The following is a 22,473-nucleotide window of genomic DNA, read 5'->3' on the forward strand; positions in this document are numbered from 1 at the left end:
ATAATAATTAGCATTTAATCAGCACTTTCCATGTGTCCAACACTGCCAGAAATACTTTTACGTGAATTAATTCAGGTAATCCTCCAAATAAGGTAGGTAATATTCTCATTTTATGGATGAGATCCAGAGAGTTTAAGAATCTTGTCCAGGATGACATAGCTGGTAAGTGACAGAGGCAGGGTTTGAATCGAGGTGGCTGGCTCCATGGTCCTGTTGTTCATTTAGCAGGTATTTTTTATTCAGACAGAATATGTTCCAGGTGCTATACTCAGTGTTGGGGTTGCCAGAGCTTACAATCCAAGTCTATAATTAACAACTATTTAAAAAGCAAACCCCAAAACGTGATTTCCAAATAGGCATGTGTAAGTCTCTGGGAGAGTAACAGCTACCTGATATTTTGAAAAATTTCTAAAAGCCTTCCTGCCCCAATGATTGTTTTCACAAGCCAGTGTTCCCATTGTTAAAGTAGTGATTTGAGACTGAGAATTAAGGTCTCCTGAAAGAGTCCCCGGACCTTCTCCCTTGTGTACATGCAGTCATTATCACACCCACCCCTCTAACCCCAAGGAGAAGAGCTGTAAGAGAGGACGAAGTGTGGACAAAAGGGAGAAGAGGTTGGACAAAGAGGTCAGAGGAGAGGGGCAGCCGGACCAGAGGGCTGTTGGGAAGGATAGGCTTGGGTGAGGCTTCTTTCATGGAAACCAAATTGCAGAGATGCTATTGTAAAATTTTAAATATACATCAACCGAAACGGAGTCACTGTCCCTCCAAAAGGACTGGTTCTAACTGGGAAAAATTCTTTTAATGAGATCTTTTGTAGTATTTTTAAGACAGCATGGAAGAGAGGGGAACAGTGACATATGTTGCTTCTTTACAACTTCTGAAAGGGATTAATGTTTTATTTCTATACGGTCATATTTCTTGGACAATCAGTGTAAACCTCCATTTTCCATGGATTTTATGTCTGATAAGAGAAGGATGTGTTTGGCTTATTTAGGCTTGTTGTAGTAGAGCTTATGCTGAACTTTGGGTTAGAGGTAAAATAATATCTTGTGAGTGTGTGTTTGTGTCATATTGCAGCTGTTTATTTTGGAGAGAATGGTTCTGATCCTCTCTTTCTGTGCCTAAAATAAATATGTGCACAAGCAGACATATCATTTTAACTGAAGTGAAAAGTAAAGAATGACCTGGAAAAATATTTGAAATTTATAGGACAGGATATAGTATATCCTCAGTACATAAAGAGCCCTATATATTAACAGGAAAAATTAGAACAAATGTTTAAATTATACATATATATGTCACAAATGAAGAAATGATAAGAAACAGTGTTTTAAATGTCACTTCAGTTTTCTAGGATATATAAACTTACAAATAAGAATGTATTTACCTATTATTTTAGCAAAGTTGCTGGTGTGTGTGTGTGTGTGTGTGTGTGTTGACTTTTTTTTTAAAGATTTATTTATTTGACAGACAGAGATCACAAGTACGCAGAGAGGCAGGCAGAGAGAGAGAGGAAGGGAAGCAGGCTCCCTGCTGAGCAAAGAGCCAGATGTGGGGCTAGATCTCAGGACTCTGGGATCATGACTTGAGCTGAAGGCAGAGGCTTTAACCCACTGAACCACCCAGGTGCCCCTTAAGACTTTTTATTTATTTGACAGAGAGAGAGAGAAAGAGAGATCACAAGTAGGCAGAGAGGCAAGCTGAGAGAGGGGGGAAGCAGTCTCCCTGCTGAGCAGAAAGCCAGATGCAGAGCTTGATCTGGGCCCTGAGGTAATGACCTAAGCAGAGGCTTAACCCACTGAACCACCAAGGTGCCTGGTGTGTATTTTTTCCCTTAATGATTCCTCTTGGTTATCTGTGTTTTCTTTCCAATATACCTTTGGTAGAATTCTAATTTAGTATGATCTCTCTGGAAAGTAATTTGTTAGTATGTGCTAATATGCTAAAACTGTACATATCATTTAGCTTAATTTCCTTTTCTAAGAAATGATGACAGGTACACTTAAAGGTGATTAAAAATGCATTGCAGCATTGTTTTCACAATAAAAATTTTGTTCATTGAGGTAAATTTCACATAATATAAAATTAATAATTTTAAAGTGAATAATTCACTGGCTGTAAATGTTCTACATTTATAGTACTGTGTAATCATCACACCTCTATCTAGTTCCAGAACATTTTCATCACTCGAACAGAAAAACCTTTACCCAGGAAGTAGTCTCTGTTCTTTCCTCCCTCCAGCCCTGGCAACTACTTGTGTGTGTGTTTAACCAGTTGGGGATTTTTTTTTTCTTTTTAAAATTATTGTGTTCCACCCAGGTGATAGTACAGTTGACCTTTGAACAATGGGTTTCAACTGCATGGGTCCAATTTATGTGATTTTTTTTTTAAATAACACTACAGAAATGTAAATGTATTTTATCTTCCTTATGATTTTCTTAATAACATTTTCTTTTCTCTACCTTACTTTATTGTAATATGCACAGCATACTATGTGCATATTACATGTATACAAAATATGTGTTAATTGTTTATGTTATCAGTGAGGCTTCTGGTCAACAGGCTGTTATGAGTTAAGATTTTGGGGAGTCAAAAGTAAATGGAGGGAATAGTCACCCCTAGTCCCTGCATTGTTCAAGGGTTAGCTGTATATGTTGAGCATATTTGTGTGAGTCAAGACTCTTGGTTGTAAGTGGCAGAAAGTCTGACTTCAAAAGGAGGGGATTTAATGATACACAGGACTATTCCATGGGTACATTTGGCTTTAAGTATGTGTGACTGTTGACAGGGATGTAAGTGGAGTCCAAGACACCCACCCATTCTCACGTCCACTCTCTTTGTTGACCTCCCTGTAGGTGAAAATTATTCATTTCCACTCTTGGCTCTGTGTTTGTTTCTTTTCTGTGCTTCTGCCTCATTGTCAGGCAATCTCTGCCAGGTGCAGGAGAGATGGTCCCTGAAAACTAGTGACTCTTGAGAAGATTGTGGCCCCTCTGGGCTCCAGGTCTTGAGACCACACTGATTGGCTTTCCTTGGGTCATGGACCTGTTCCTATAGGAGATGGTATACTCTGATTAGCTGGCCTGCATTTTATTTGCCCTGATCCTAGAGACTTAATCTCATTCTGGCTCATATATTCCTGAGAAAGTAGTTCTGGAAAGGCATTCTGATACATTCTCACATAAAACAGTACTGCTCATATCTCTGCTCATGCCCATGTGTATCAAGAGAGCATTGGCTTTTGTGTTGATAATCCTAGGTCACTGAGAAAACCTTACATGACATTTTATGTTTTACTTAAAACTGTGGGAGTTAAAGTGGGGGATTTATCTAATTGGAGGGAAGTAATGGTTTCCCTTTTAATAAATGGATTTCCCACTCTTTGAGCTCTATGTTAGATAGTATACACTTTTTTGAAGTCATTCTGCAAGTAGACACTGAAGGATTGCTGTGGGCCAAATGAAGCTCCAGTTTCATGAGATTTTCAGTCTATTAGGGCAGATGGACAATAAACAAATAACAAACAAATGTATAGTTTCAGGTAATGATTATAGGAAAATGAAGCTTGATTGGGGAGTGTGTATGCTGATCTAGATAGCAGGGTCAGGGAAGGCCTCTCTGAAGAGGGGTTTAGTGTCAAGAACTGGATTGAGCAGGGAACAGTTTTTGATTATTTATGGGAGTAGTGTTCCAAACAGAGGGAACTGTAAATATAAAGACTCTGAGTCATCAATATGCTTGATAATCTAAGGGAAGTCAATAGAGTTGGAGGAGATGGGAGTGGATGAGGAAAGGGTAGGACCAGGTGGGGCTGATAGGTCTCACTGAGGACTTGGTTTTATTTTATTTTATTTTTTTTTGAAGGGTGAGATGGGAAGCCCCAGGGGGTGGATGAGCAGTGGAGTGACCTGAGTTGACCTTCAGGATCTTTCTTTGTAAAGAATGCCTTTCTTTTCTTTTGATTTGCTTTATAAAAAGTCTGATTCTTGGTGCCAATGCTGAGCAGTGACTGGAGACAGAAAAGGGAAGAGGTAAGGGAAAAATGTGGTGCTGGAGAAGAGAAGTGAGTAGCCATGGAATCCATAGCAGGATCAGGTTTTGCAGAAGTTGGGCACACATGGTCTGTGTCTGTCCTTACTGTGGCAGTGAGCAGTGATGAGAAGACAGGCTGGCTGTAACCCATGGGACAGGAAAGCTAGACTGCCGTGGGCCTTGTAATGGGGCCCACACAGCAGCCCAGGCTTGTAACAGTATGGAGGTGGGCTTGCTATGTTACCCCAAATATCAATAAAAGGCAAGAAGCAGATATATTAGATAGTACCCCTGCCATGTCTGGGTGGCTCAGTCAGTGAAGCATCTGAGTCTTGATTTCGGCTTAGGTCATGATTTCAGGGTTGTGAGATTGAGCCCTGTGTCAGGCTCCATGCTGGGTATGGAACCTGCAAAATTTTATCTCTCACCCTCTCCCTCTGCTTCTGCTCCCACTCCCCTCCTCTCTTTGGCTCTCTATCTCTCTCTCCCTCAAAAAAATACCCCTGATGTTGACAAAAAATGGAGATAGATCCTCCAGCTGCTATAAAAAAATGAGTGCAGGAAAATATTGATTGGTCAGGGTAATATTAATTTATCTATATAGATGATTGCCAATAGAAGCCAATGCTTGGCTTCATTTCAGGAACCTGCTAAATTAGGGCCCCATTTGTACTTTATATTGTGCACGTGACCCTTTGGATCACTACATTTGTATCTTTAGGGTAAATACCCAATAGTATGAGCCGAAGGAAGTTGTCCAACCAACTGAGCCCCTGCGTCCCTCCTTCATATACTCTTATCTGGACACAATGACAAGGTGGAAAAATTCACCACAAAAAAAAGAACAAGAGGTAGTACCGAAGGCTAGGGACCTAATCAATACAGACATTGGTAATATGTCAGATCTAGCATTCAGAATGACGATTTTCAAGGTTATAGCCGGGCTCTGAAAAGGCATGGAAGATATTAGGAAACCCCTATTGGGAGATATAAAAGCCCTTTCTGGAGAAATAAAAGAACTAAAATCTAACCAATTTGAAATCAAAAAAGCTATTAATGAGGTGCAATAAAAAATGGAGGTTCTCACTGCTAGGATAAACGAGGCAGAAGAAAGAATTAGCAATATAGAGGACAAAATGACAGAGAATAAAGAAGCTGAGCAAAAGAGGGACAAACAGCTACAGGACCATGAGAGGAGAATTCGAGAGATAAGTGACACCATAAGATGAAACAATATTAGAATAATTGGGATTCCAGAAGAAGAAAAAGAGAGAGGTGAGCAGAAGGTATATGGGAGATACTTATTGGAGAGAATTTCCCCAATATGGAAAATGGAACAAGCATCAAAATCCAGGAGGTGCAGAAAACCCCCCTCAAAATCAATAAGAATAGGCCCACACTTCATCACCTAAGAGTAAAATTTACAAGTCTTAGTGACAAAGAGAAAATCCTGAAAGCAGCCCGGGAAAAGAAGTCTGTAACATACAATGGTAAAAATATTAGATTGGCAGCAGATTTACCGTCAGAGACCTGGCAGGCCAAAAAGAGCTGGCATGATACATTCAGAGCACTAAACTAGTAAAATATGCAGCCAAGAATGCTATATCCAACTAGGCTATCATTGAAAATAGAAGGAGTGATTAAAATCTTCCAGGACAAACAAACCTGAAAGAATTTGCTAACACCAAACCAGCTCTACAGGTAATATTGAAAAGGGTCCCCTAAGCAAAAAGAGAGCCTAAAAGTAGTAGCTCAGAAAGGAACAGAGACAATATACAGGAACAATCACCTTACAGGCAATACAATAGCACTAAATTCTTATCTCTCAATAGTTACCGTGAATGTTAATGGGCTAAATGCCCAAGTCAAAAGACACAGGGTATCAGAATGGATAAAAAAAAAAAAAAAAAAACCTCATCTATATGTTGCCTACAGGAAACTGATTTTAAACCCGAAGACACCTCCAGATTTAAAGTGAGGGGGTGGAAAAGAATTTACCATGCTAATGGACATCAGAAGAAAGCAGGAGTGGCAATCCTTATATCAGATCAATTAGATTTTAAGCCAAAGACTATAATAGGAGATGAGGAAGGACACCATATCATACTCAAAGGGTCTGTCCAACAAGAAGATCTAACAATTTTAAATATCTATGCCCCTAATATGGGAGCCGCCAACTATATAAACCAATTAATAACAAAATCAAAGAAACACATCAACAATAATACAATAACAGTAGGGGACTTTAACACTCCCTTCACCGAAATGGACAGATCATCCAAGCAAAAGATCAACAGGGAAATAAAGGCCTTAAGTGACACACTGGACCAGATGGACATCACAGATATATTCAGAACATTGCATCCCAAAGCAACAATACACATTCTTCTCTAGTACACATGGAACATTGTCCAGAATAGATCACATCCACGATCCTAAATCAGGCCTCAACTGGTATCTAAAGATTGGGATCATTCCCTGCACATTTTCAGAGCAAATTGCTCTGAAGCTAGAACTCAACCACAAGAGGAAATTTGGAAAGAACCCATATACATGGAGACTAAACAGCATCTTTATAAAGAATGAATTGGTCAACCAGGAAATTAAAGAAGAATTGAAAAAAATCCATGGAAACAAATGATAATGAAAACGCAATGGTTCAAAATCTGTGGGACATAACAAAGCCTTTCTCAAGACATAAGAAAGGTCTCAGGTACACAACCTAACCCTACACCAAAAGGAGCTGGAGAAAAAACAAGAAATAAATTCTAAGCCCAGCAGGATAAGAAAAATCATAAAGATCAGAGAAGAAATCAATGAAATAAAAACAAAACAAAACAAAACAAACCGCAATAGAACAAATCAACAAAACTAGGAGCTGGTTCTTTGAAAGAATTAATAAGATTGATAAACCCCTGGCCAGACTTCTCAAAAAGAAAAGAGAAAGGACCCAAATAAATAAAATTATGAATGAAAGAGGAGAGATCACAACTAACACCAAAGAAATACAGACAATTATAAGAACATATTATGAGCAACTCTACACCAACAAATTTGACAATCTGGAAGAAATGGATGCATTCCTAGAGACATATGAACTACCACAGCTGAACCAGGAAGAACTAGAGAGCCTGAACAGACCCATAACCACTAAGGAGATTGAAACAGTCATTAAAAATCTCCAAACAGGGCGCCTGGTTGGCTCAGTGGGTTGAGCCGCTGCCTTCGGCTCGGGTCATGATCTCAGAGTACTGGGATCGAGTCCCGCATTGGGCTCTCTGCTCAGTGGAGAGCCTGCTTCCCTCTCTCTCTCTCTGCCTGCCTCTCCATCTACTTGTGATTTCTCTCTGTCAAATAAATAAATAAAATCTTAAAAAAAAATCTCCAAACAAACAAAAGCCCAGGGCCAGATGGCTTCCCAGGGGAATTCAACCAAACATTTAAAGAACTAATTCCTATTCTCCTAAAACTGTTCCCAAAAAATAGAAATGGAAGGAAAACTTCCAAACTCATTTTATGAGGCCAGTATCACCTTGATCCCAAAACCAGACAAGGATCCCATCAAAAAAGAGAACTACAGACCAATATCCTTGATGGACACAGATGCAAAAATTCTCACCAAAATACTAGCCAATAGGATTCAACAGTACTTTAAAAGGATTATTTGCCACGACCAAGTGGGATTTATTGCAGGGCTGCAAGGTTGGTACAACATCTGCAAATCAATGTCATATAACACATTAATAAAAGAAAGAACAAGAACCATATGATACTCTTAATAGATGCTGGAAAAGCATTTGACAAAGTACAGCATCCCTTCCTGCTCAAAACTCTTCAAAGTGCAGGAATAGAAGGCACATATCCTCAATATATCATCAATATCATCAATATCATCAAAGCCATTTATGAAAAATCCACTGCAAATATCATTCTCAATGGAAAAAAAAAACTGAAAGCTTTTCTGCTAAGGTCAGGAACACAACAGGGATGTCCGTTATCACCTCTGCTATTCAACATAGTACTAGAAGTCCTAGCCTCAGCAATCAGACAACAAAAGGAAATTAAAGGCATCCAAATCGGCAAAGAAGTCAAACTATCGCTCTTTGCAGATGATATGATACTATATGTGGAAAACCCAAAAGACTCCACTCCAAAACTGATAGAACTTATACAGGAATTCAGTAAAGTATCAGGTTATAAAATCGATGCACAGAAATCGGTTGCATTTCTCTACACCAGCAACAAGACAGAAGAAAGAGAAATTAAGGAATCAATCCCATTTACAGTTGCACCCAAAGATACCTAGGAATAAACCTAACCAAAAAGGCTAAGAATCTATACTCAGAAAACTATAACATACTCCTGAAGAAATTGAGCAAGACACAATTAATGGAAAAATGTTCATGCTTCTGGATAGGAAGAATAAATATTGTGAAAATGTCTATGCTACATAAAACAATCTACACATTTAATGCAATTCCTATCAAAATAACATCCATTTTCTTTAAAGAAATGGAACAAATAATCCTAAAATTTATATGGAACCAAAAAAGACATCGAATAGCCAAAGGAATATTGAAAAAGAAAACCAAAGCTGGTGGCATCACAATTCCGGACTTCAAGCTCTATTACAAAGCTGTCATCATCAAGACAGCATGGTACTGGCACAAAACCATAGATCAATGGATCTGAATAGAGAGCCCAGAAATAGACCCTCAACTCTATGGTCAACTAATCTTCGACAAAGCAGGAATGAATGTCCAATGGAAAAAAGACAGCCTCTGCAATAAATGGTGTTGGAAAATTGGACAGCCACATGCAGAAAAATGAAATTGGACCATTTCCTTACAAGACACACAAAAATAGACTCAAAATGGATGAAGGAGCTCAATGTGAGAAAGGAATCCATCAAAATCCTTGAGGAGAACACAGGCAGCAACCTCTTTGACCTCAGGCGCAGCAACATCTTCCTAGGAACAATGCCAAAGGCAAGGGAAGCAAGGGCAAAAATGAACTATTGGGATTTCATCAAGATCAAAAGCTTTTGCACAGCAAAGGAAACAGTTAACAAAACCAAAAGACAACAGAGAATGGGAGATTTTCAAATGACATATCAGATAAAGGGCTAGTGTCTAAAATTTATAAAGAATTTAGCGGGGCGCCTGGGTGGCTCAGTGGGTTAAAGCCTCTGCATTCAGCTCAGGTCATGATCTCAGGGACCTGGGATCAAGCCCCACATCGGGCTCTCTGCTCAGCGGGGAGCCTGCTTCCCCTTCTTCTATCTCTGCCTGCCTCTCTGCCTACTTGTGATCTCTGTCAAATAAATAAAATCTTTAAAAAAAATAAAGAAAGAATTTAGCAAACTCAACACCCAAAGAACAAATAATCCAATCAAGAAATGGGCAGAAGACATGAACAGACATTTCTGTAAAGAAGACATCCAGATCGCCAACCGACACTTGAAAAAGTGCTCCACATCACTCGGAATCAGGGAAATACAAATCAAAACCCCAATGAGATATCACCTCACACCAGTCAGAATGGCTAAAATTAACAAGTCAGGAAATGACAGATGCTGGCCAGGATGCGGAGTAAGGGGAACCCCCCTACACTGTTGGTGGGAATGCAAGCTGGTGCAACCACTCTGGAAAACAGTATGGAGGTTCCTCAAAATGTTGAAAATAGAACTGCCCTATGACCCAAGAATTGCACCACTGGGTATTTACCCTAAAGATACAAACGTAGTGATCCGAAGGAGCACGTGCACCCGAATGTTTATAGCAACAATGTCTACAATAGCCAAACTATGGAAAGAACCTAGATGTCCATGAACAGATGAATGGATAAAGAAGATAGGGTATATATACAGAATGGAATACTGTGTAGCCATCAAATAAATGAAATCTTGCCATTTGCGATGACTTGGATGGAAGTAGAGTGTATCATGCTTAGTGAAATAAGTCAAGTGGACAAAGACAACTATCATATGATCTCCCTGATATGAGGAAGTAGAGATGCAACATGGAGGTTAAGGGGGTAGAAGAATAAATGAAACAAGATAGGATTGGGAGGGAGACAAACCATAAGTGACTCTTAATATCACAAAACAAACTGAGGGTTTCTGAGGGGAGGAGAGTTGGGAGAAGGGGGGTGGATTTATGGACTTTGGGAAGGGTATGTGCTATGGTGAGTGCTGTTAAGTGTGTAAACCTGGTGATTCACAGACCTGTACCCCTGGGGATAAAAATATATTTTTATAAAATAATAATAATAATAATAATAATTAAATATATATATGTATATATATATATATATATATATATATATATATATAGTATCATATATATATATATGATACTAAAACTCTAACATAAGAAAATGAATGACCTGATTGAAAAATTGGGAAGTACTGGAATAGACACCTCACTGAAGAAGATATAGAGATGGCAATAATGATATGAAAAGATGCTGTGATGATCCACAGCATGTATAATTGAGGAATTATAAATTAAAAGAACAATGAGGGGCGCCTGGGTGGCTCAGTGGGTTAAGCCGCTGCCTTCAGCCCAGGTCATGATCTCAGGGTCCTGGGATCGAGTTCCACGTCGGGCTCTCTTCTCAGAAGGAACCTGCTTCCATTTTTCTCCTCTCTGCCTGCCTCTCCGTCTTCTTGTGATCTCTCTCTGTCAAATAAATAAGTAAAATGTTTTTAATAAATAAATAAATAAATAAATAAAACAATGATATGTCACTACACATCTATTAGAATGGCTAAAAAACAAAATACTGACAACATAAAATGATTTTGACGTTGAAGAACAAGAGAAACTCTCATTCATTCTGGTGAGAACACCAAAATGGTGCTACCACTTTGGAAGACAGTTGGGCAGTTTCTTACAAAACTAAACATATACTTACCATATGATCCAGCAATCGTGCTCCTTGGTACTCACCCAAAAGAGCTGAAAACTTTGTGTACACAAAAACCTGCATATAAACCTGTGTTTATAACAGCTTTACCCATAAGTGCCAAGAGTTGGAAGTAACCAAGATGTTCTTCAGGAGGAGAATGGATAGATAAACTGTGGTCCATTGAGACAATGGGATATGATTCAGCGATAAATAGAAATGGCTATCAAGCAATGAAAAGACATGGAACAAACTTAAAATTCATCATAATAAGTGAAAGAAGTCAATTTGAAAAAGCTTCATGTTGCAAGGTTCCAACTACATGACCTTCTTGAAAAGGTAGAACTATGCAAATGGTATAACGGTCAGTGGTTCGTAGCAGTTAGGAGAGGAGGAGGATGAATAGGCAGAGCACAGAGGATTTTTAGGCCAGTGAAAATGTTCTGTATGATATGTATGATATTTTAGATATATATCTCTACACAGTTGTCAAAATGCATAAGGTACTATACCAAGAGTGAACTCTATGAGAAAAGTTTTTTTTTAAGATTTTATTTATTTATTTGACAGGCATCAAAGCAAGCAGACAGGCAGGCAGGGAAAGCAGGGTTTGTGGGAAAGCAGGCTCCCTGCCAAGCAGAGAGTCTGGTCTGGGGCTCGATCCCAGGACCGTGAGATTATGACCTGAGCCGAAGGCAGAAGCCTTAACCCACTGAGCCACCCTGGTGCCCCACCAAGAGTGAACTCTAACATAAACTGTGGACTTTGGGGTGATAATGATGTGTCAGTGTAGGGTCAGTGAGGGTGACAAATTATCACCGTGGTACAGGATGTTGATAATGGGGAAGGCTGTGTGTATGTGGGAAAAGGGAATTTTACTTTGATCCCCAAACTACTATAAAAAATGCAGTCTGTTTAAAAAAAAAACCTTTATAATGCAATACAATACAAAACAAGAATGCACATCAAGAGGGAAATAATGTTTAAAGGGAATGAAGAACTTCAGTAATGTGTACCTAAGGATTTTGATTGCATATTTGTAGGAAGTTCACATTGTCATTAGCAATTGTTTATCTGTGAAGTAGAAGTAACATAAATAGTGATGAAAACTCAAAAACGCAACATTAAAAAATGCCATCTATGGGCTCTTAAAAAATGGAACAAAATTTGCTTGGCTTTTTAAGCATTGTGGGGAATGAAGGGACAGGATTTAAATTCAGCTTTATGATTTTTAAAAGATTGGATAATATGTTTCTACAAAGAAGGCTCCTCTGAGTAACATAGAAATGAACATGGTAGCAGAAAGTGGAAAAAAGCCTGCATCTCTTGTGAGCTCACGTTCTCGGAAGCCCTGTCACTTAGTGGAGACAGTAACTATTCGATGAATAGCAAATGGTATTCTTTCAGATTCCCGAGATTTTCACTAAGGATCGTGAATGGATTTTTTAAAAAATATGTAAAGAATGTCTACAGTGCAAGTACCTGCAAATAACTGACATTTTGGAGAGAATATTTTAATTAGCAGAGAAGGTCAAAATGACAAAGTTCCAGGATCAGAGTAAACATATGGGATTCAAAAATAAAAAAATAAAAAAAGATTTTTTTAAAAGGACTATTTTTTTTAAAGGACTTTAAACAAAAGTCCTTTTTAAGAGACAGTTGGCTGTTTAAACCAAAAGTACAACTCACTGAGAGAATCACCACATTATTTATTTGGGTAGAAAGGACCTGGGGGCCCATTCTGCAGAGGAAAAAATAGAATCACTAACAGGCCTTATGCCTTGCACAGCCAGTGGCTAGAATCCCTGCCTCATGAGACCCTGTGCTAGAACGCCGCTAGAACCATCTAGAACTATGTTAGTCTTTCTTGGGAGCCAACAAGTGTTTGACCAGTTAAGAGCACAGTAACAATAAGTCACGTTAAGTTATAATGATTATCGATATCTTTAAAAGCCTTGTAAAGTTTCTTTTTGAGTAACCCTCACCCCACCCTTAGAGAAATTTATCTGTGGTTCACCTCTGTGAAATACCTCATTGTTGTTCCAGATTTACCATACCCCCCCCCCAAAAAAAAAGCTTTTTATTAACAAAGTGTTCAGAAGAGGGTGCCACTGAAAACAATGAGAGTTTTCGCTACCGGGACAATTTTGTTGCAGAAACAGCTGAAAGCAATCAGGTCAGACAGAGCCAAGGGCTGGAGGGATTTTTAAAATTACAAAAACCAAACCAAAACAAAAATCAAAACCAATGGCCAAGATTTCAAGCTTGCTACTAAAGGTATGACATTTTCTAAGACATGTGAGTGACTTGATCAATATTTTTATATATTTATATTTGAAGAAGAAGGAACTATTTGATGCAGCAAATCCACGTTGATTTAAAATTACCAGGTATGGGGGCTCTTGGATGGCTCAGTGGTTTAGGCCTCTGCCTTCGGCTCAGGTCATGATTTCAGGGTCCTGGGATGGAGCCCCACATCGGGCTCTCTGCTCAGCAGGGAGCCTGCTTCCCCCCTCTCTCTCTGCCTGCCTTTCTACCTACTTGTGATCTGTCTGTCAAATGGGTAAATAAGATCTTTAAAAAAAATTACTAGGTGTGAAATACATCGAAGGTATGGGAAGGAAAATGATTTCACCTGATATGACTAGGAAGTGGTTGAAGCCTGAATTAAAGTGATATAAAAAGAGTAAAGACCTGAGAAATATATGGGGAAAAAATCCCTAGAAAAACAGCAATAATAACTGGCTGCTATTTATTGATCCAGATCCTGCGATAGGCAAAGAAGAGCTGATTTTAGCCAGAGGATGATCTCCATTTGTCTTCATGATCCGGCATTTCCTGCAAGCCAGCCATGGGGCTTTGCACTAGAGCTGCAAATGCTGGGGGGCCCTCACTGTCCCTTTTCTCTTCTCAGGGGGACAACGGGCATGTCCATGGTGCAGTGTGACAGGTTTTCCCACAGGGAGATAAAAGACTGCCAAGGGTAGGTTGGAGCTGGGAAAAGCCACTTAGGAACAGATTTTCAGGGGGAGGTGATACACAAGGGCAAAGCAGAAGAATGAGGATGAGTGTGTCAAGTTTCAAAGTGCCAGGAGGCAGCACAGTGCATTTGGGAAACTATAGCCAGTTCATGACAACCGACAACTGATCTGGCAGCATCACCTGGGGATGGAGGCTGAGCTCCGGGGTTAACATTGGGGTGAGATGGTTTGTATACTATGCCGTGGAGGTGAGGTACTACACTGTGGGGGCACAGGGAGCTACTGGAGGATTTAAAATATCAGAATCGTAACCATAACAGAGTATTTAATTGCATCCTAGCTTTCATTAAGGGTAAGATGCACTATAGTTTATGTTCGACTAAGAAAGAGAAATGCTGTCAGTTAAACTAGAATATGTCATCAAGTGCAAGGTGAGTGCCACCTCAAGAGATATTAAAATTGGGGGGGGGGAGGACAAATCTTAGAACAAGTAAATTTTGGTACTAGAATAATTAAGAAAGGTCGAACACTTGGCTCAACAAAAAAAGTGATTATTGCTTACCATGTGCCCCAAACTATATTAAGTCTTAGAACAAGAGACGTTCTCATCTTGATGCCCCGCAGCTGTTAGACCCAAGGTACAGAGGGCAGTAGCCAACTACCAGCAGGCCCCAAGTGCCATGTGCAGACTCTAAGAGCAACTGCCTTTGAGAGAAGAAACAGTTGAGAGTGGGCTTTCTGAGGTAGAGAATTACTAGCTGGGAAAGTAGGAAAATTGACACAGCATCGAAATTGATGCCACTACATGACAGACTTGGTGAAACTTCCCTTCTCAGAGATCTTGAGCCTCCTCAGAAATGTATTTTTCATTTTGGACAGAACATTAAGGATAAATATGATCTGTTCGAGTTCCTGGTTCTCTCATCAGGACTGTTTCTTAGGCTTCACTGGCACAAGAAAAGGGTTTTGATAGTCCAGAGTAAATCCTGACAAAAGCAAAGTATGGTATCTATAACAAACTAAACACTCAGAAGAGAACAACAGATAAAAAGCCAGGCCGACCTGACCCTGCAGGATAGGTAAGGTTGGTCTGGCAATAGGGGTAGAGGGGAAGTGCCCATCTCCTGCTAGAAGAGCTAGAGAAGACCCCTTCCGGAGAAACCAACAGGAGAGGAGAGCAGTAGGTGCTGATGATGAAGTCCCAGAACCTAAGTCAGGTTCGGTGGGATGAGGTTTGGAGCCGACGGCTAAGAAAGAATTCTTAAGACGTCTCTGGTGCAAAAAGGTTGTTTATTAAAGGTTGTTTGTTAAAGCACGGGGACAAGGACCTGTGGGCAGGCGGAGATGCAGGTGCACCGGGTTGTGAGGGATGGCAGGTTATGTACCCTGCGGTTGGGGGAAGGTGAGGGGAAGGAAGGTTTCAATGGCGTTTTCATATGCTAAAGAGGGCCTACAAGGTGCCAGGATTTCCCAGGCCTACCTGAGGTCTTGCTGTTGGGGCTTGATCAATGTTGTCTTTAGACCAGCCATTAAGATTAAGATAGTTGGGAGACTTTTTGGTGGGATGTCACAATCCTAATATCAATCGTCTTTGTTAGTGAGATTTAGGACATTTGTAAGCCAAGGGAGACTCCTGTCTAGCAGGATTGTGAGCTCTGCAAGTTAACTATTTGCTTATTGTTCATGGCAGTCAGGGCTGCCTGAGGGATGCTACACATAGGACTGAGGGAGAGCGGATGGAGAGGGGGGTAAGGGGGTGCAAGGCACCAGCTTTTGCTTTGTCTTCAGCCAGCCTCATGCTCCCTCATCACTGAGAGGCATTAAGGACTTTGCTTGAAGGACCTGGGCCTGAAGCTGGCACCAGGGAGTTGCAAGGGAGTTGAGCAACCTTTAGCTCTTGAGAACTGGGCTGGAGGGAAAATTCCTTGAAGGAGAATATCCAAAAATTGTGTAGGGGCTACAAGAAAAGCAGCTGGGACAGTGGTGAAACTGGCATCTTACTGTAAGAAGTTCCCTGTTTGAAGCTTGACAGACCAATGAGGAACCATGGCCAGGCATTCCACCTCCAGAATGACCTTGTTATTGTCCCCCACCAAAGGCAGTGAATCTTCTTTGGGAATGAGGAACCATGATGGATTTTTGGTATCACCTGAGTAGCTGTTAGACTCATTAGCTCACACTCAGTGGGAGACAGCTTTTTTTTTTTTTTTCCCCTTAACAATATGTGAAGGACAGGATTCTAAAAAGAAAATAACATCTTAGTATATTTAATTTTAAAACCATATGGACCATCAATTTTTAAGGGAAAGAGCTGATGAAGTTATAGAACCTAGGTGAGGTTCAGTGGGCTGAGGTCCGGAGCCGATGACCAAGAAAGAACTCTTGAGACATATTTGCTCCAAAATCGTGGTTTATTAAAGCACAGAGATAGGACCTGTGGGCAGGAAGAGCGGATAACCCGGGTTGACAGAGATGGCAGGTTAAGTACTCTGTGGTTGGGGGAAGGGGAGGGAAAGGGAGGTTTCAACGGAGTTTTCATATGCTAAAGAGGAGTTGTCTTTTACCAAGCCATTAACATCAATATAGTTGGGAGATGCCTGTCTTGCAGGATTGTGATCTCTGCAAGTTAACTCTTTGTTTCTCCTTTATGGCGGTCGGGTGCCTGAGGAATGTTACACATATTACCGAGGGGAGTGGGTGGAGAGGAGGTGCAAGGTGCCAGCTTTTCCTGTGTCCTCAGTCAGCCTCCTGCTCCCTCATCAAGTTCCAAACCTGAGAGGGGACTTGTGGGAGTGAGGGAGTGCGAGAGAGCGGGAGGGCGGGAAGGGTGGCGGGCCTAGGGGAAGGCGCCCAGCCTGCTCCTGCTCTTGTTTTGGAGACTCACGTGGTCCTGCCTAATTGGCCGCCATAGAGCCTGAGTTCCCAGGGAGGCAGAGGCGTCCTTCGCAGCTGTGGTTCCCGGGTTCATCCAGCTGCCAGCCCCACCTTCCCACAGGAGGCTGGAGGCCCTGGGGGGACCACAACTCCCACGAGGCCCCACACTCCAACAGAGCCTGGCTGATAAAGGGGCGGGGTCTGCATGGAGGGGCAGGACCATAATGCAGGGGCCTTGGGGCTCAGCGTCCCCATGTGGCTTTCTGGAGCTCAGGAGCTTTCTCATCGCTGGATTGGCATCTGGCAGCTGGACTCATTGGAGTCCTGGGGCATCGCCTCAGACCGGCTCTCGACGGGTAGAGTGTAATGAAGTGTTAGCTTAGGAGGCGCAGTGCTAGGGACTGGGTAGCCCTGAAGCTGCTGGTTGTCCTGGGCTTCCTGAGGAGGCTGTCTGAAAAAGTCACAGGTGCTGGTAGAGGAATCCTGGGGGAAAACTGGGGCCCAAACCAGCACTTTGAGACTCTGAGCCAGAAGCCAACAATAACTGGGAAAAAGTCCACCGGCGCTGAGGTGCTTTACTTTTTGCTGAGAAGATAAGCAGGAAAGATGACAAACCAATGGGATGTCTGTAGACCTCTACTGGAACTTTTACGTCTGTCTTCTATAATTCTTTACCTGTCACTCAGAGCTTTTGTCTTTTTCTTCCTTGGGTTGCCTTCTTAGAGAATTCCTTAGCTTGATATTCCATCTCTCTGGTTTGGTTTTAAGCAGTGCTCATTCTGCTATTCAACCCATCTCTTTGAAAGGTTTCTTTTCTTTTTTTTTTTTTTTTAAAGATTTTATTTATTTATTTGAGAGAGAGAGACAGTGAGAGAGAGCATGAGTGAGGAGAAGGTCAGAGGGAGAAGCAGACTCCCCATAGAGCTGGGAGCCCGATGCGGGACTTGATCCCGGGACTCTGGGATCATGACCTGAGCCGAAGGCAGTCGTCCAACCAACTGAGCCACCCAGGCGTCCCTGAAAGGTTTCTTTTTACTGCTGTTGCTATTTGTATTTCCAAGATATCCGTTAATTATTTTTATAACTGCCTGCTCTCATTTCATGATAAGATATTCTGGCTCATCCATATGATTAATTTAATTACATTGATGTTAATGCCTAACACTTCCCCCCACTTAGGTGCATATTCTCTCTTGAAAGAAAGGATAAAACATATTAAAGCTTTTCTTTTTTTCCTTGGTTTGATTTTTCTGAAACGTTTGTGATTGTTGGTGTATGTCTCACTCATTTTTATGTACCTTGAGAGTCACTGCTTTGTACTCTCTTTGCAGGAGGGAGGGGCATGAAGAGGATGAACTGCAGGGTATTTTTTTTTCTTTTTAATGAAAATGGGTAGAATCAGGGTTTGTAACCTACTGGTCACCTGGGTACCCCACCCCATTCCTCCAGAGCCTCGTAATCATCGGGATTTTGCTTGTTTCTTTTACCCAAGCTCCCATACTCTCCAAGCTGGAAGCAAACATCCCATTTTCTACTTCCTGGAAGGCTATACTTTGGTGAACCTTCGGTTCTAGTCTCTCAGCCAGTTCCCCTTTCATTTTCTTTCTTTTTCATTTTCTTTCTTTCTTTCATTTTTATTCTGGGCTCCTCCCTCCAGGTTTGCACTGCCTTTCCTTATGTACAAATGGGGATAGTAGGAAAGAGTGACTGAGGAGTCCTTCCAATTTTTAAAAAAGATTTTATTTATGTATTTGACAGAGAGAGCACAAGTAGGCAGAGCTTCAGGCAAAGAGAGAGGTACAAGCAGGCTCTCTGCTGAGCAGAGAGACTGAAGATGGACTCGATCCCAGAATCCTGGGATCATGACCTGAGCCGAAGGCAGCCACTCAACCGACTGAACAACCCAGTCACTCCGAAATATTTTTTAGAATCTTCTTTTCAGTACTTCAAGGGGAACCAAACATCTTCACCAGGACTCTCAAAGATGAATGGAAAACCAGTAATAATTTGCTACAAAAATGACAAACATCTGTTTTTTGTACTGCATCTAAACAAGTAAATTTTAAAAATTAACATTATGGTAAACATAAGAATTTGCTGGAGGTAATCCTTTGAAAGCTGATGCTTGTATACTTTTATATCTCGGCCAAGCAAGGCACTATAGAATCATGGTGATGATCCATATTCTATAAAAAAAAAAACAACCTCTCAGTTTTATTAAGAACATGAAACAAGTGGTGCCTAAGTGGCTCAGTTGTTAAGCATCTGTCTTAGGCTCAGTTATGATCCCATGGTCCTGGGATTGAGACCCACACCGGGCTCCCTGTTTGGTGGGAAGCCTGCTTCTCCTTCTACCACTCTTTCTGCTTCTGTTCCCTCTATTGCAGTGTCTCTCTGTCAAATATATAAATAAAATCTTTTTTTAAAAAGGACATGAAAGAAATTCTCCAGGGAGAGGGAAGAGAATAAATTTCAAAATTAGAATAATTTCAAATTTCAATTTGTACATCAAAAGCTCTTTTTAGGGTGCCTGGGTGGCTCAGTTGGTTAAGCAACTGCCTTCGGCTCAGGTCACGGTCCCGGAGCCCCGGGATCAAGTCCCACATCAGGCTCCCAGCTCCATGGGGAGTCTGCTTCTCCCTCTGATCTTCTCGCCTCCCATGCTCTCTCTCACTGTCTTAACCCACTGAGCCACCCAGGCGCCCCCAGAGCCATGATTATTAAGAACACAGAATAGGGTCCTATGTAGCATACACGATGTGACCAATAGGCATTAATGGTCACTCAAGGGTTCTGGTACATTGTTATCCTCCAGTAGATTATAGAGGTAAAAAACATCTGAAAGAAGGATGAATACTCAACTTTTGTAGCAACATGGACAGGACTGGAAGAGATTATGCTGAGTGAAATTAGTCAAGCAGAGAGAGTCAATGATCATAGGGTTTCATTTATTTGTGGAGCATAACAAATAGCATGGAGGACAAGGGGAGATGGAGAGGAGAAGGGAGTTGAGGGAATTGGAAGGAGAGGTGAACCATGAGACTATGGACTCTGAAAAACAATCTGAGGATTTAGAAGAGGTGGGGGGGAGGTACGGGGAACGAGGTGGTGGGTATTGGGGAGGGCATGTATTGCATGGAGCACTGGGTGTGGTGCAAAAACAATGGATACTGTTATGCTGAAAAGAAATAAAAAATTTAAAAAAAAATCTGAAAGGTTCCCAGGAAGCAGTGGGTTTTGTTTTGTTTTTTAGAAAGAAGAGGAGGATGGGTCACTAGACTTTAAGAGGTCATGAATAAAGCAGGATAGGTAGGAACTGAATCATAAACTTTTGTTGGTAGCTTGGCAGGAGTTGAGGTATAAGGTCCTAGGTCTGCATGGAGGTGGGTAGGTCACAGGGAGATAGTGAGGTTAGTACTCCAAAGGGGAGCTGGCATGTGGGCTTGGGTATCAAGAAATCACCAATGTAATTAAGTGGGATAGCCATGTTTGTAGTGTGTGTGTGTGTGTGTGTGTGTGTGTGTGTGTGTTAATTATTCATGGCTGGGGATACTGAGTTAGATGGTTATTGATCCCCTATCCAATTCCAACATTCCTAGTATTTATGACTTCTCTGGCTCAAATATTAGCAATGGCTATGGAGAGAAGGGTTAGACCCAAAAGCATGGAGCACAGTGTATAGAAAGTTTCTCCCAAGCTTTAAAGAAGGCTTTATCAGTATATTTTTGTCTACTCAGGCTGCTATACCAAACACAGGCTGGGGGGCTTAAATGACAGAAATGTATTTTCTCACAGATCTGGAGGCCAGAAGTTCTAGATCAAGGTGCCAGCAAGGTTGGTCTCCAGTGAGCCTTTTCTTGTTGGTCTATAGATCACTATCTTTTCAACTGTGCCCTCAGATGACCTCTTCTCTGTGGACCCCCAGAAGTGGGGTAGGGGGAGTGCTTTCATGTGTTTCCCCCTTATGAGGACACCAGTCCTAGAAGATTAGGACTCCCGTGACCTCACCAAGCCTTCAGTACCTCCTTCTAGGTAGGCCCTATCTCCAGATTCAGTCACACTGGAGATTAGGAATTCTACATATGACTTTTGTGGGGACACAATTCAGTCCATAACAATCAGTACAGGAGAAAAACCATGGAGAGAATTCTAGAGGAGTCACACGTTGATGTTATAAGGTAAGTGGGTATAAAAGAGCACCTCTGAAGTCCAATAGGGCATTAGAGCTAGAGGCTGACAGGAAAGTCCCGTACGTGCCACAGTTTTGAGTTTGATGCAAGCACAACACTGAAGGGAAGATATTTGGGAGAACTTGGCCAACCACTACTTCCAGCCAGGGGTGATTCTGGAGGGAATATCTCTCAGAGTGCTGCCTAGAATCAAGAGTTTTGGGTTGAAAAAGTGCTACTCCCAAAGCTGGAGAAGGATGGTGCTGTAAGTTACTTGAAGAGTACTGTTCTGGGAGATCTGCGGTGTCCTCTTTGTTCTGCTGCTGACCAGATGTGAAAATGCAGATTAACTCCCTAACCATCTCAGTTCTACCACCATGTGCTGCTGTCATGTGTCCCAAGCTCCAGAGTTAGTTTTATCCATAACCAGAAGCCGGTCTTTTAGTTCCCAATCTCTTAATCAGGCCACTCGTCACAATATATAGCGGACACGTGACAGCCACAGGGGAGAAGTAAGGGTTCTCTTCCCCTCAGAGAGAGTGGAAAGGCTCTAGGAGAGGGCATACCAGTAGGCCAAAGGCAGTCAGTGCCGAGGAGTGGAGCCACAGGGAAGAGTGTGCTGATGACAGCCTTGTGGAGGGAGGGCAGAAAGAGCCACCACCGTGACACTTGAGTTATAGATCGAGCTTGGGGACAGAGAAGGGATCAGGGCACGGTAGAGCAGCAGCTGGCAAAGTGATTCTGTTGCGCTTAAGCTCATAGTGCCTTAGCGAATTAGAATGGGAAATACCTTGCTATTGTCTGTGACTCTGTGATTGTGTGAGTATGAGTGACAGAGTGGGGACAAAGAGAGAGGGAGAGAGAATACATTAAATTTTAAAGAAGGACAATAAGGGATGCCTGGGTGGCTTACTCAGTTAAGCATCTACCTTTGGTTCAGGTCATGATCCCAGGGTCCTGGGATTGGATCCCATACCAGGCTCTAGTGGGGGGCCTGCCTTCCCTCTGCCTGCTTCTCTCCTCGCTTGTGATCTCTCTCTTCCTCTGTATCAAATAATAGTAAAAAATAAACAAGGGTGATAAGTTATGTTTACTTTTGTTTCTGATGTCAGACATAGGTTCAGAGGATTAAAGAGGGAGATCCAAGGAGCTAGCCTCTTAAGAGGAGTGAATACCTAGTCACTGGTAAGACCCCTGGTCCTGCAATACAATATGGCTCCTGTGATCTGGGTCCTGTTAAACGCCTCTCGCCATCCTTAACCGGATAGTTTGATTCTTCATTGTGTTCAGTGTGGGGAACTGAGAGACGCTATGACACTTGGCCCTTTGTGGGGGAATTTTAGTAGTATAAATAGCAAAGTTATCAGTTCTGGAGCACTTCCATGACTCTGCTGCAGGCACTGTGCTGTGACCTGGGTTTAGAGCAGTGAGATAAACATAGAAATAAATGTGGGATCTGTTTCCAAGAAGCCGAAACCCACTATTCTCCTTGTCCCTTTCCCATT

At 41.6% G+C, this 22,473-nt stretch overlaps 1 protein-coding gene across 1 annotated transcript in view; it reads left to right on the forward strand.

Annotated features, from left to right (window-relative positions):
* Positions 1–21,875, forward strand: part of LOC309859855 (ERO1-like protein beta) — a 132,287-nt gene extending 110,412 nt beyond the window's left edge. Inside the window, exon 8 of the transcript XR_014308953.1 lies at positions 21,863–21,875. The gene's annotated coding sequence lies outside the window, so the exon portion shown is untranslated. The remainder of the gene's footprint in view (positions 1–21,862) is intronic.
* Positions 21,876–22,473: the final 598 nt, after the last annotated feature.

The sequence above is a fragment of the Mustela nivalis genome (assembly GCF_964662115.1).
Source record: "Mustela nivalis genome assembly, chromosome: 2".
NCBI classification, from domain to species: Eukaryota; Metazoa; Chordata; class Mammalia; order Carnivora; family Mustelidae; genus Mustela; species Mustela nivalis.